General features: G+C 45.5%; 1 protein-coding gene across 4 annotated transcripts in view; it reads right to left on the reverse strand.

Moving 5' to 3' along the window:
- Positions 1-12,282, reverse strand: part of Plec (plectin) — a 62,117-nt gene that overhangs the window by 44,153 nt on the left and 5,682 nt on the right. The gene's annotated exons all lie outside the window — the stretch shown is intronic.

A 12,282-nucleotide genomic window follows, 5' to 3' on the forward strand; every position in this document is an offset into this window, starting at 1 on the left:
GTGTTTAAAAACACAAAACAAGAAAGAGAAAAAGGGTTGAGTATAAAAATCAGGAAGATGGAAAGTTCAAGGTCATCTCCAGCTCCGTGGAGAGTCTGCAGTCAGTCTAGGCTAGAGGCACCGTGGAGAGTCTGCAGTCAGTCTAGGCTAGAGGCACTATCTCCTTGGAAGAAAAAGGAAAACAGTGTGTGTCATCTTTTAAATCAAATGTCAACAATAGGGAGTTACAGTCCTCCACGGTCCTGCCCTTGGCAATCCCAAACACAGTGTGAAATACAATCACTTCCTGTCCATTCCTCCAGTTTCCTTATGGAAAAAAAAATCAAGCAAATCCTAACTGGATCTTGATTTTAATGTAAAATCCTGCACCCATGCTTTGACCCTGGCTTCTCCATCAACCCTGTACCATGGTGGCCCCTCACATAGGTAGTAGGTGATAGGTAAGGCCCAGTACCCTTGCTTTCTAAGTAGGCACACGGGAGGGTGGCTCCTGTTCCTTGCTTGTATACATATCATATCTGACGGACACTTCCACACATATGTTCGCTGTTTCCTCAACAAGTCTTAGAGGTCCAGACCTTTGGGTTTTTTACCAACACAGTAACTGCAATTTGGTGTAAAGAACCCAAAATTTGAAAATCTGAAATTTTAACAATAGTCACAGACATGACAATGACCCTGATACAAAGTTCCTTACTGCACCAATTTCTTTTTAAATGTTTGTTTACTTGTTTGTTTGTTTACTTATTTGTTGGTGGTACAGAGGAAGCCAGGACTTGTCCTCTCCTTCTACCATGTGGGTCCTGGGGATAAATTCAAGTCATCAGGCTTGGGAGTAAGTGCCTTTACCATCTGAGCCACCTCATCTATAGCAGTTTATAAAAAAAAAAAAAAAAAACAACTACTAATAATTTCCATGTTCTTGGAGAGGGCAATGATTTAATCAAATGTGTCCACTGCAATGGTCTGAATGTGGTTTGTTCAGGTTGAGGCTTAACTCCTCAGGGTAAAGGGATTGAGGCAACAGACCTTAAGAGAAGTAATTAGCTGTTTAAGAAGGATTAACGTTGTCTCACAGGGGTGCTGTCCCTCAAGGGACAGGATTAGCGCTCTCAGAGTAGATTGCTCCCTATGTGCCTGGATCTTCCCAGGATCTCTCTTTCACAGCTATTAGCCCCCCCCCACCCCCCCACCCCCCCACCCCCGCTGCTATTTACCAGGCTCTACCGCAGCCCAAAGCCCCTCCCTCCTTACAAGAGGTCAACCAGATGAAGCCATTTGATGTTAGACACCTTGCATTAAATAGGCCTCTTCTCTTTATTCAAATATCCAGTCTCACCAGGCAATGTTGACACATGACTTTAATCTCAGCACTTGGGAAGCAAAGGCAAGCAAATCTCTGAGTTCGAGGCCAGCCTGATTTACAGAAAGAGTTCCAAGACAGCCAGGACCACACAGAGAAACCCTGTCTCAGAAGGGGGAAATTACAAATGTTGGCCACGTGTACACCAGTTACATGTAGTGGTACACGTCTTTAATCTCACCACCAGGGAAGCAGACAAAGGCAGTTCAAAGCTAACCTGGTCTAACATAGTGAGTTCAAGGATAGCTGGGGTTATGTAGAGAAACCATTTCAAAAAAACAAAAAGTTACAAAAGTGAGTGCTGGACAGTTAAGAGCACTGGTTGCTCTGGGAACTGAACTTGGGATCTCCAACTCCAGGGACTCTGACTCCCTCATCCACAGATACCAAGTACACATGTGGTACATAAACATATATGTAAGCAAAACAAGTCATTCACAAACACACACACACACAACCACACACACACACACCCACACAAATCTGGGGGAAAAAGGATCCTTTAAAAAGAAAAAAAAAAAAAAAAAAAAAAGCCAGGAGTCAGAATTCAAGGCTACCTTGGTCTACAGAGTTCTAGGATAGCCGGGGCAACACAGAGAAACTCAGTCTGGGGGGGGGGGGTGGAGAAAAGAAGAGAAAAGAAAAGAAAAAAATATATGCTAAGGTTCACTGGACACCTTTGTAGTGACAATTTTGGAGTCTTTGTTTCTTTAAAAACACAGAAATATTATAGGAATATATTTTCATTTTAATCCCAGGTGTGGGATATAGGCTGCCTCAGACTGTCCACAGCAGCTGACTATGATTTGCCTCGTGCTCTAGCAGAGGCGTGATTTTGCCAGCTGCAGGTAGTTTCTGTGACTGTGTGACATCTGGAATTCTGGGACTTTTTAGAGGGTATATAAATGCTAAGGCCCTGAGAGGTAACGGGCTATTGGTGGGTTTTGGTAGATTGTTGGTTGTTATTGGTTGCTGTGGGTCATCGTTTGTTAAGTAGTTATGCTCAAAGAAGAAAAAAACAAGAAGAAATTAAATATCCTGATGGCAACCTGATCAGCAGGAAGTAGTCTGAGATAATGTCGCTCCCTTTCTGACCCCTGACTTTATCCGGGATTTCTTTCCTTTCCTCTCTATCCATTTTTCTTTCCTATCTAGTGTTAGGGGATTTGAAAGGGTAAGAAAAAAAGGGAGGGTGGGGGGGGAGAAAAGTAGAAGAAGAACCCACAAAGTAACAAAAGAGAGCTACACACCTTATTTAGATAAAGCCCTGGTTGGCTAGGTTGCAGAGATGGCTCAGTGGTTAATCACATTCACTGATCTTCCAGAGAACCCATGTTCCCAGGACCCACGTGGTGGCTCCCAACCATCTATAACCTCAGTTCACGAGTTGCTGACACCCTCTTCTGGCCTCCAGGGGCACCAGGCATGCAAGTGCTGCACAGACATACATGGGGGTAAAACACTCATATAAAAAAACAAAACAAAAAAATTTTAAATCCCTAGTTACTAAAAACTACAAAGGTCTAAAATACTTTCTAACACTACATCAGAAAGCCACAAGAAAAACACAGTAATAAACGTGGGGCAGGTGAGGTGTTAAAAACAAACACAAAGAAAACATGCTTAAAACTTACATCAATCAAATTCTAGAGGACATTCTGAAGCTGGAATTAAATGGTAGATTCCCAAAACATATGTCTATGTCCCTGAAATTCATAAATGTGACTTTACTTGGAGACAGATCTCTAATTAAGAATCCATTCTGAATTATTTAGGTGGTCCTAGGTCTCAGGAGAAATGTCCTTATGAAAGAGGAGGAAAGACACAGAGGCTGAGACTGGAAGGAGACAGTACAAGCCAAGGAACAGGGCAGCTGGAGGGATTGGGAGGTTCTTCCCGAGTGCCTCCAGAGAGGACCCACCAATGTTTGGATGTTGTTGGACTTCTGGCCTGCTGTGGTCTCAAATGACCAAGGAAATTAACGTGGATAGTATCATGAGGTATGGGGTGCTGCTCTCACAAATACCTGAAAATGTGCACATGGAGGGAGGGTGTGGCAGCACACACCTGTAATCTAGCATTTAGGAAGCAGAGGCGGGCAGATGTCTGAGTTTGAATCCAGCATGGTGTACATAGCTAGTTCCAGGTCAGCAAGGGCTACATAGTGAGACCCTGTCTCAACAAAACAAAACAAAACAAAACAAAAGTTTAAAATGTGGAAATGGCTTAAAATTTGGAAATAGCCAGAAACTGGAGCATTTTGAGGCATATGAGAGAAAAGGCCTCGACTGCCTGACTAACTGCTTAGAAAGGAGGAGGATGAAATGGGATGCAGACGCACGGCACAACCCCACCCCAGCTAGTCTGAAGGCCAAGACAGGAGGATTGAACCAAGGAGCAATTAAGCTATCCTGGACAATATAGTGAGACCAACATTTAAGAGAAAGAGTGGGCGGGGTGGGGGGAATAAGACGCTTAGAGAGATTGCTGATGAAATTACAGAAAGAAACGGAGGGCTGTGGAAGTGTGTGAGTTGGAAGAGTGCTTGACCAGCACGCACAAAGCCCAGGGTTTTGATCCTCATCTCATAAACCAGGCAGAGTGGAGCCGTGACACATCTGTAATCCAGCACTGGGGAGTTGGAGGTAGGAGAATCAGAACTTCAAAATCATGTCTGCTTCATGGTGAGTTTGAGGCTAATAACTCTGGGATACAGGAGACCCTCCCGACCCCCTGCAAAAATAAAAGCTAGAGAGAAAGAAGACAAAGAAAAGAAAGTGTGGAGGCTTGAAAGAGAATGGCCCCTATAGGCTCACGTGTTTGAATGCTTGGTCTCCGGTTAAGAAAAGGAGGAGGAGGAAGAAGAGGAAGAGGAAAAAGAGGAGAAAGAAGAGGAGGAAGAGGAGAAGAAATAAATGAGAAAACCACGCTCTTGCATACTAGAAGCAAGTGATCCTTGTCTTGCAGTAACCAAGTTGACTGGGTTGTATTCTACAGGGCGTGAAGCAAACATGTATTCTGGCTGAAAAGATTTGCAAGCAGCTATAGCTCAGTGTCTTCTTGTGACTCATCTTAAAAGTCAGGAAGAGAAAGAAACTGAGGAAGGAACTGTTAAACAAAAAGGAGCCAGGATTGGCCATTTGGGAAATTCACAGGCCATTCAGTTTGCAAAGAGATGCTGACATGGTAAGCGTCACTGTCTGGACAGGATGCTCTGGAAAGAAAGGCACATGTGTGACTAGAAAGCCTTTTGCCTAACTGTGACTCATGAGTCCATTCAACTGCCTCTGCAGAGTCAGGAGGAAAGAGATTACCCAGAAAAGCCCTGTGACAGGCTCTCTGTGACACAGAAGGCAGGCACAGATTTAGGAAAATGCTCAGCTAGTAGTGACCCTGCCAGCCTGGACTAAAGGGACAGACAGACGGAAACGGAGGTGCTAGGCTTCCAAGACGCTGTAACAGGAACAGGGTGGTAAACCCAGTCAGCTGCAGGCATGCCTTTCAAAAAAGGGCAGCAAAATGGCCTCCTCCTCTTCCTTCTTCCTGGGTCAGGGATTCCTTTGCCTCAGGGAAACAATACATGTCCCTGTCAAGAGCCAACTGCCCAACTTGGAGGTCCCTTCCACAACTAAGCCAGGACCCAAGCACCCCAGAGGTCAGGAATGAAGAGCCCTAAGGCCTGTCTGTATCCCAAGCCACACAGGGATCACTTTCATCTTGCACCAGCTTCTACTCCCCAGCGGCCTCCTCCACATCCCTTAGTGCCTGGAATCTGACCGCACCCCTAAAGAATCCTGCTGAAGTCCCTGTGGTCCTCATCCACTGCTCCCAGGACTCTGTCTGATCTCAGGACTTTGTGTTCAAACAGATGTGGTGACTTAGGACTTTAATTCCAGCACTGGGGAGGCAAAGGCAGGCAGGCCAGCCTAGTCTACGTAAGAATTCTAGGCTAGTCGAGGGTACATAGAGACCTCAGTGCCAGGTAGCCCTCTCCACCTAGCTTGCATCCTCCCAGTCCCTAGACTTGAAGGGTCTTAGGGGACAGGTCTTCCCTACAGATGGCTTCAATGGACTGTCCCTTGTCAAGCCCAATCCAGCATTTCTCAGCGCATGTTGGCTCTCTAGTCACTTCCCCATCTGAGTCAGCTGTATACACCCAATGCCAGCCTGCTCTTCTGCTTTCCCTAACACAGACATACTACCCCTTCTCAAGTGTTCTCCATCTTCATTGCCACCGTAGCTTCTTAGGGGAACTAAGGGATCATTTCAGGGAGCTGGAGAGCCTGCAGGGTCAGGCTCAGAGACCACCCGTCTCCCCAGCAAGCGGGCTGGGGCTTGGCTCAGGATGCAGACACGCAGCCAGCCATGAGCCTTGCTCTCAGAAGCTGAGTTTGGTGGGGAAAACGATGTTTAAAATACTCCTTGTTGGCCATGAACGCACACACCCAGACCCCGAAGACGCCTATATAATAAATAAACAGATGTGTGTGGGGTTTGTTTTTGTTTGTCTGTATGCATGTGTCTCACTCTGTGTGTGCACACATGTATGCACATGCATGTGCAGGCACCAGAAGAGAACACTGGATTTTTCCAGAGCTAAAGCTATAGGCTATTATTGTGAGTCTCCAGATGTGCTGCAACACAAACTTGGTCCTTCCTCTGGGGCAGCAGCAGAGGATCTTAACCACTGAGCCATGTCTCCAGCCCATGGTTTGTTCTACAATAAAAGAAAGCCATTCAGAGCACAACATAAAACCCAAAGGTCACAGAGTGAAAACTGGCAAATTTGAAAGACTACTCTTCTGGCCAGGAACTGTGATATACAGTTTCAGCTGAGGCAGGATCACTTGAGCACAAGAGCTTGAGACCAGCCTGAGAGACATAGCAAGACCCCATCCCAAGTAATAATAATAATAGTTATTAATGTATAATTAATTAATAAAATTAATATTCTTTGGGGGTGAAACAGGGTTTCTCTGTGTAGACCAGGCTGGCCTTGAACTCACTCTGTAGACCAGGCTGGCCTCAAACTCATAGACTTGCCTGCCTCTGCCTCTGAGTACTGGGATTAAATACATGAACCACTACTCCTGGTTCCAATAATAATTATTTTTATTATTAAATTAAATACTTAAAACAAATTTGCCCGAAGTCACTGTCAACAGGCTCAAATAAAGACAGACTGATACTTGGGAGGCAGAGGCAGGCAGATCTCTTGAGTTTAAGGCCAGTCTGGTATACAGAGTGAGCTCTAAGACAGCCAGGACTACATAGTAAAGAAACCCTGTTTCCAAAAACCAAAAGAAAGAAAGAAAGAGAGAGAGAGAGAGAGAGACAGAGACAGAGACAGAGACAGAGACAGAGACAGACGGATGGACAAATTGATGATGTTAGATTGAGCAGCTGGAATACAAGGGATCCAAAAGCTGCTGGTCTCTGGTCTGGACAGTGATCACAGGCCGACTTTGACTTTTTGTTTTTGTTTTTGTTTTCCAGAGACAGGGTTTCTCTGTGTAGTCCTGGCTGGCCTGGAACTCACTCTGTAGACCAGGTTGGCCTCAAACTCAGAAATCCACCTGCCTCTGCCTCCCGAGTGCTGGGATTAAAGGCGTGCGCCACCACCGCCTGGCACAGGCCAACTTTGAAATGGAAGCTGTATGTGTACAACTTGTACATTTTTCTACAAAAAGGCTATGCTTCAGTAAAAACTTCACTTGCTTAAAAAATAACCAGAAAATATGAAGTTTACATAATATACAAAGATATAAATATCTAAAGAACTCTCACAGGGGAAAATAAACTTTGGAAAATGGAGCACTAGCTCAGTCAGCGAAATGGCTGCCACACAGGCATGAGGACTCCTCTCAACCATGTTAAAAGCCAGGCATGGGGATAGGAGATGGCTCAGTGGTTAAGAGCACTTGCTGCCCTTCCAGAGGTCCTGTGTTCAATTCCCAATACCCACATGGAGATTTACAACTGTCCCGGGAGGGTCAGCCTAGCCTACTTGTTGCAGGCCAAGGAGAAACCCTGAATCAAGACAGACAGACAGACAGACAGACAGACAGACAGGATAGCACTAGGGAATGACATGAGGTTGTTCTGACCTCCACATCTCATATATGGTCTCATATGTATGTACACTTGCACACACTGTAACACACATCACCCATCAGAGAGGGTACAGGTACCTGCTGACAACCTAACTTCAGTCCGTGGAGCCCACAAGGTGGATGTAGAGAAACAACACTTACAAATTCTCTTTACCTCCACATGCACACTGTAACACATGTATGATGTCTGTCTTTTGTCCCTTCCCCCTCGCAATGCACATACACATGAAAAATGTAAGAAGAAAAATTAGAAATATAAATGGCTAATAACTCTATGAAATGACACTGGCCTTCATTAATAATCATATAACACAGGATAATTCAAATTAGAATTTTCTCTGCAAGACTGTTGAAAGTTCTGAGTTACATCTGAAGGATTCATCTACACTGGAGATCAATCTAGAAATACAACATTTTAAATTTTTATGTGTGTGTGTGTGTGTGTGTGTGTGTGTGTGTGTGTGTGTTCTGGCTTTTAACATGGTTGGGAGGAGTCCTCATGCCTCTGCCCTCCCCACTTCCCCCCAGGTCTTGCTATAGACAGGACACAGCTCCCGGCCTCTTTTCAACCACCTTTTCCTCAACCTGGTATGGCTTTCTCAGGCAGATACTCCTTGCAGATTCCCAACCCTCAATCCTTACCCACTCACCAATAGCACGCACTCCTGCCTGTGTGTGCATGCGTGTGCGTGCAAATGTACCAGGAGTGCTTGTGGAAGGCAGACAACCTGAGAGTCAGTTCCCCCCTTCCTCCCTGGGCCACGGGGATTGAACTCCCCGTGTCAGGCGCACACTGCAAGTGCTTTTTATCCACTGAGCCAGCTCACTGGCCCTAGAAACACAACCTTTAAAACAATGTATTGTTTAAGATTTTATTTTACTATTTTTTACTTGTACATGTGGGTATGTGTCTGTGTGAGCCACGTGAGTGCAGGTGCCTGTGGAAGCCAGAGGAGCATGCTGGGTCCCCCAGAGCTGAGATAAGAGAAATAAGTCAGCCAGCATGGGCTGTGGGAGCAGAACTCAGGGCTTCTGAACACAAGTGCTCTACACCACCAACTTATCTCTCTAGCTCCAATAACCTTTTAAAATAAGTTCAATGTCCATTTAAGGGTCAAGTAAATAAACAGTAGTCCTTCCAGGTAACAGAGTATTTTGTAATCATTTAAAACCATGAGACTCTTGGTGGTATTCAATAGGGGAAAAAAAATCTTTGCAACAAATCATGCTGGGACAATAGGATATTCATGCGCTGAAGTAGACACCTACTTCATGTCATGCACAGAACGATCTCAAAGCAGACCAAAGGCCTCCACATAAGAACTAGATACAGGGGCTGGAGAGATTGCTCAGCTCTGAACACTGCCTCCTCTTTTGGATGACTCAGGTTCAAGTCCCTGCTTATCCAAGGCAGCTGAGAACCTCTGTAACTCTAGTGCTGGGTGACCTGATGCGCTCTGCTGGCCTCTACAGGCACAGCACACACATGGTGTATATACAAGCAGGCAATATACTCAGAAACTGAATTGTTTTTTAAAGATTAGTGAGCTAAATGTATACAACTAGAAGTATGGCTCAGTGGTGACTGCTCACCTCTCGTGTGTAAAGCCTTGGGTCCAATTTCAGAACCACAAAACCAAATAAATAAATAAATAATAGTGCAACAAATAGTAAGTATAAAAATAAGAATAAGCAAAAAAAGCTAGGCAGTGGTGGCATATGCCTTTAATCCCAGCGCTTGGGAGGCAGAGGCAGGCGGATTTCTGAGTTCCAGGCCAGCCTGGTCTACAGAGTGAGTTCCAGGACAGCCAGGACTACACAAGGAAACCCTGTCTCAAAAAATGGAAAAAAAAAAAAAAAGCAAAAAAAAAAAAGAAGAAGAAGAAGTTGAAAAAAAAAAAAAAAAGAATTGGAATGGAGAAGTGGCTAAGTGGCTGCTCTTCCAGAGGTCCTGAGTTCAATTCCCAGCAACCACATGGTGGCTCACAACCATCTGTAATGAGAATCTGATGCCCTCTCAATGTACTCATATACATAAAATAAATCTTTTAACAAAAAAATCCAGAAGAGGAAAAGGAAGAGGAGGAAGAAGAAGGAAAAGGAGGAAGAGGAAGAAGAGGAGGAAGAGGAGGAGGAAGAGGAGGAGGAAGAAAAGGAGGAGGAAGAGGAGGAGGAGGAGGAAGAGGAAAAAGAAGGAGAAGGAGAAGGAAAAGGAAAAGAAGAAGGAGGAGGAGGAGGAGGAGAAAGAAAAGGAAGAGGAGGAAGAGGAGGAGGAAGAGGAGAAAGAAAAGGAGGAGGAGGAAGAGGAGGAGGAAGAGGAAAAAGAAGGAGAAGGAGAAGGAAAAGGAAAAGAAGAAGAAGAAGAAGGAGGAGGAGGAGGAAGAGGAAGAAGAGGAGGAGGAGGAAGAGGAGGAGGAGGAGGGCCATAAGCATAAGATTTTCTAGCTTTGGTTAGAGCAATGGTTTCTTAGATACAACATGAAAGCATAACCAATCAAAAATAAATCAATAAATAGATATATAATAATAATGAAAATGTAATACACTTTCTGAGCTGGGAAGATGGCTCAACAGGTACAGGCACTTACCACAAGGCTGAGGGGCTGAGTTCCATCCCTGATACCCACATGGAAGGAAAGAAGTAAATTCCACAGTGTCCTTCAACCTCCACATGTTCACTATGACACACGCCTGCCCCACCCAACAAACAGTGTAAAATTCCTCAGTTAAAAATACTTTTTCAGAACTTAAGTATTCAAAAGATACTTCAATGAATTAGAAAGGCACCTAGCATGCTGAAGGCCTTGGGTTCCACGCACCACTCCACAAAAGGAAAAAATAAATAGAAAAATTAATAAACGGGTAATGGAAAGAGGGGAGGAAATGTACTGAAGACACTAGAAACTTCAGGCAGTGATACCGGGAGAGCAGAGTGCTTCAGGTGCTGTGGAAAACCATCTGGCAGTTCCTCAAATGGTTAAATATAGAATGACCATGTGACCCAGCAATTCCACTCCTAGTCATCTACCCAAGAGAGAGATACAAATCCACATACTGATGTGTGTGCAGATGTTACCAGACCATTAGTCACAATAATCCAAACATTCGCCAGCTAATAAATATGCACGGAAATATCTATATCTATAAAATGAAATATTCTACCGTGGTGACATATGTCCGGAAGCTCAATACCCCGGAAGTGAAGGCAAGAGTACTGTGAGTTCAAGACCAGTCAGGTTGTTACACTGTATGATCCCGTCACAAAAAGAGAGGGCGGGGAGAGGAGAGAGATGGATAAAAGACTGGTATGTGTGAAAGTAGGCAGACTTAAACAGGAGGAGTCCAGTTAGATGAAGGAGCCAATCCAGAATCCGTAAGAGCTAAAAGCAGACCAGTTACAACAGCCAACAGCGGGGAACAGGGGACAAAATGTTCTAGAACTGATTATGATGGAAGTACAACTCTGTAGATATTCTAATACATATAAAAATCATTCAATTATATATATGTATGTATATATACTTTTTTGATTTTTTGAAACACGGTTTCTTTCGAATTTGGAGATCTGCCTGCCTCTGCCTCACAAGTGCTGGGATGAAAGGCGCACACCACTCCCGCCTGGTGAGTTGTACACGTTACAGAAGTGAATTGCATTATGACCTGTAAAATGCATCCAAACACTAAGCATGGGGTCAACTGAACAAGGGCTGACAAGAAAAGCCAGTGTCTCCAGAGGTCGTCATAGTCTGAGAACTAACTAGTGAGTACAGGAAGCTCTGTCTCCCTTTCTCCAGTTTCCTCCCCTCCCCCACCTCACACATACCACCAGCACCAACACCACCGCCACCATCGCCAGCACCGCCAGCACCAGCACCAACACCACCGCCAGCACCACCAGCACCTTACTACTTTTCTAAGGTGGTTCTATTGTGCCAGACATTTTTCAGTGTTTTCCTTTCCACAGTTGAGATCATAAGTCCTGTCCAAAGAGCCCCAAACAACTGCCAGCCCTCACCCTTGCCAGCTGAGCCCTACTGCAGAGGATCCCTGTACAGCCACCGTTCATCTGTGCAAACACAGCAAATGCGAGCTGGGGGTTGTGGGGGAAGTGCTGGTGCCAGGGGCAAAGATAACAGAGCTCAGAGTCCAGTATGGAGACGGACGGGAACACAGGAGAGGGTACCACCCACAGCAGTACCAAGTAGGCCACAGCCTTCAAAGGAGCCCTGCTTCTGCCCCCACCCCCACCCCCCCAGGTCTTGCTATAGACAGGACACAGCTCCCGGCCTCTTTTCAACCACCTTTTCCTCAGCCTGGTGTGGCTCTCTCAGGCAGATACTCCTTGCAGATTCCCAACCCCAAATCCTTACCCACTTACCAATAGCACGCACTCCTGCCTCGGTTCTTATGCTTTCTGCCCTGATGACCTGGCAGTGTGGCCATCACTCTGCCAAGCGCTACCGTGCCACCCATGCTGCCTGTTACTATTTGGTTCCCATAGTTGACAGGGTAGCCTCAAAGGTGCTGCTCTTGTCCACGTTAAACTATGCCCTGACTTAGAGTTGAGGGTGGAGGAGGACGCAAACTTTTTCTTCTTTACCAAACATCCCCATTTCTGTGTACTTAATTACCCCCTCTCCCTCAAAACTCTCCCTGCCCCCCCCCCCCCCCCCCCCCCCCCCTGGTCATGGCCACAGCTCCTGTAGCCCAGCAACATGGCGCGACTCAGGGAACCAGGGGTCAGGATGCCTCTCACAGGCCAGCCAATTGTCAGTATAAGGACCGCAGCAAGGGTGGTACCCTCTA

Source organism: Arvicanthis niloticus, chromosome 13 (assembly GCF_011762505.2).
Source record: "Arvicanthis niloticus isolate mArvNil1 chromosome 13, mArvNil1.pat.X, whole genome shotgun sequence".
NCBI classification, from domain to species: domain Eukaryota; kingdom Metazoa; phylum Chordata; class Mammalia; order Rodentia; family Muridae; genus Arvicanthis; species Arvicanthis niloticus.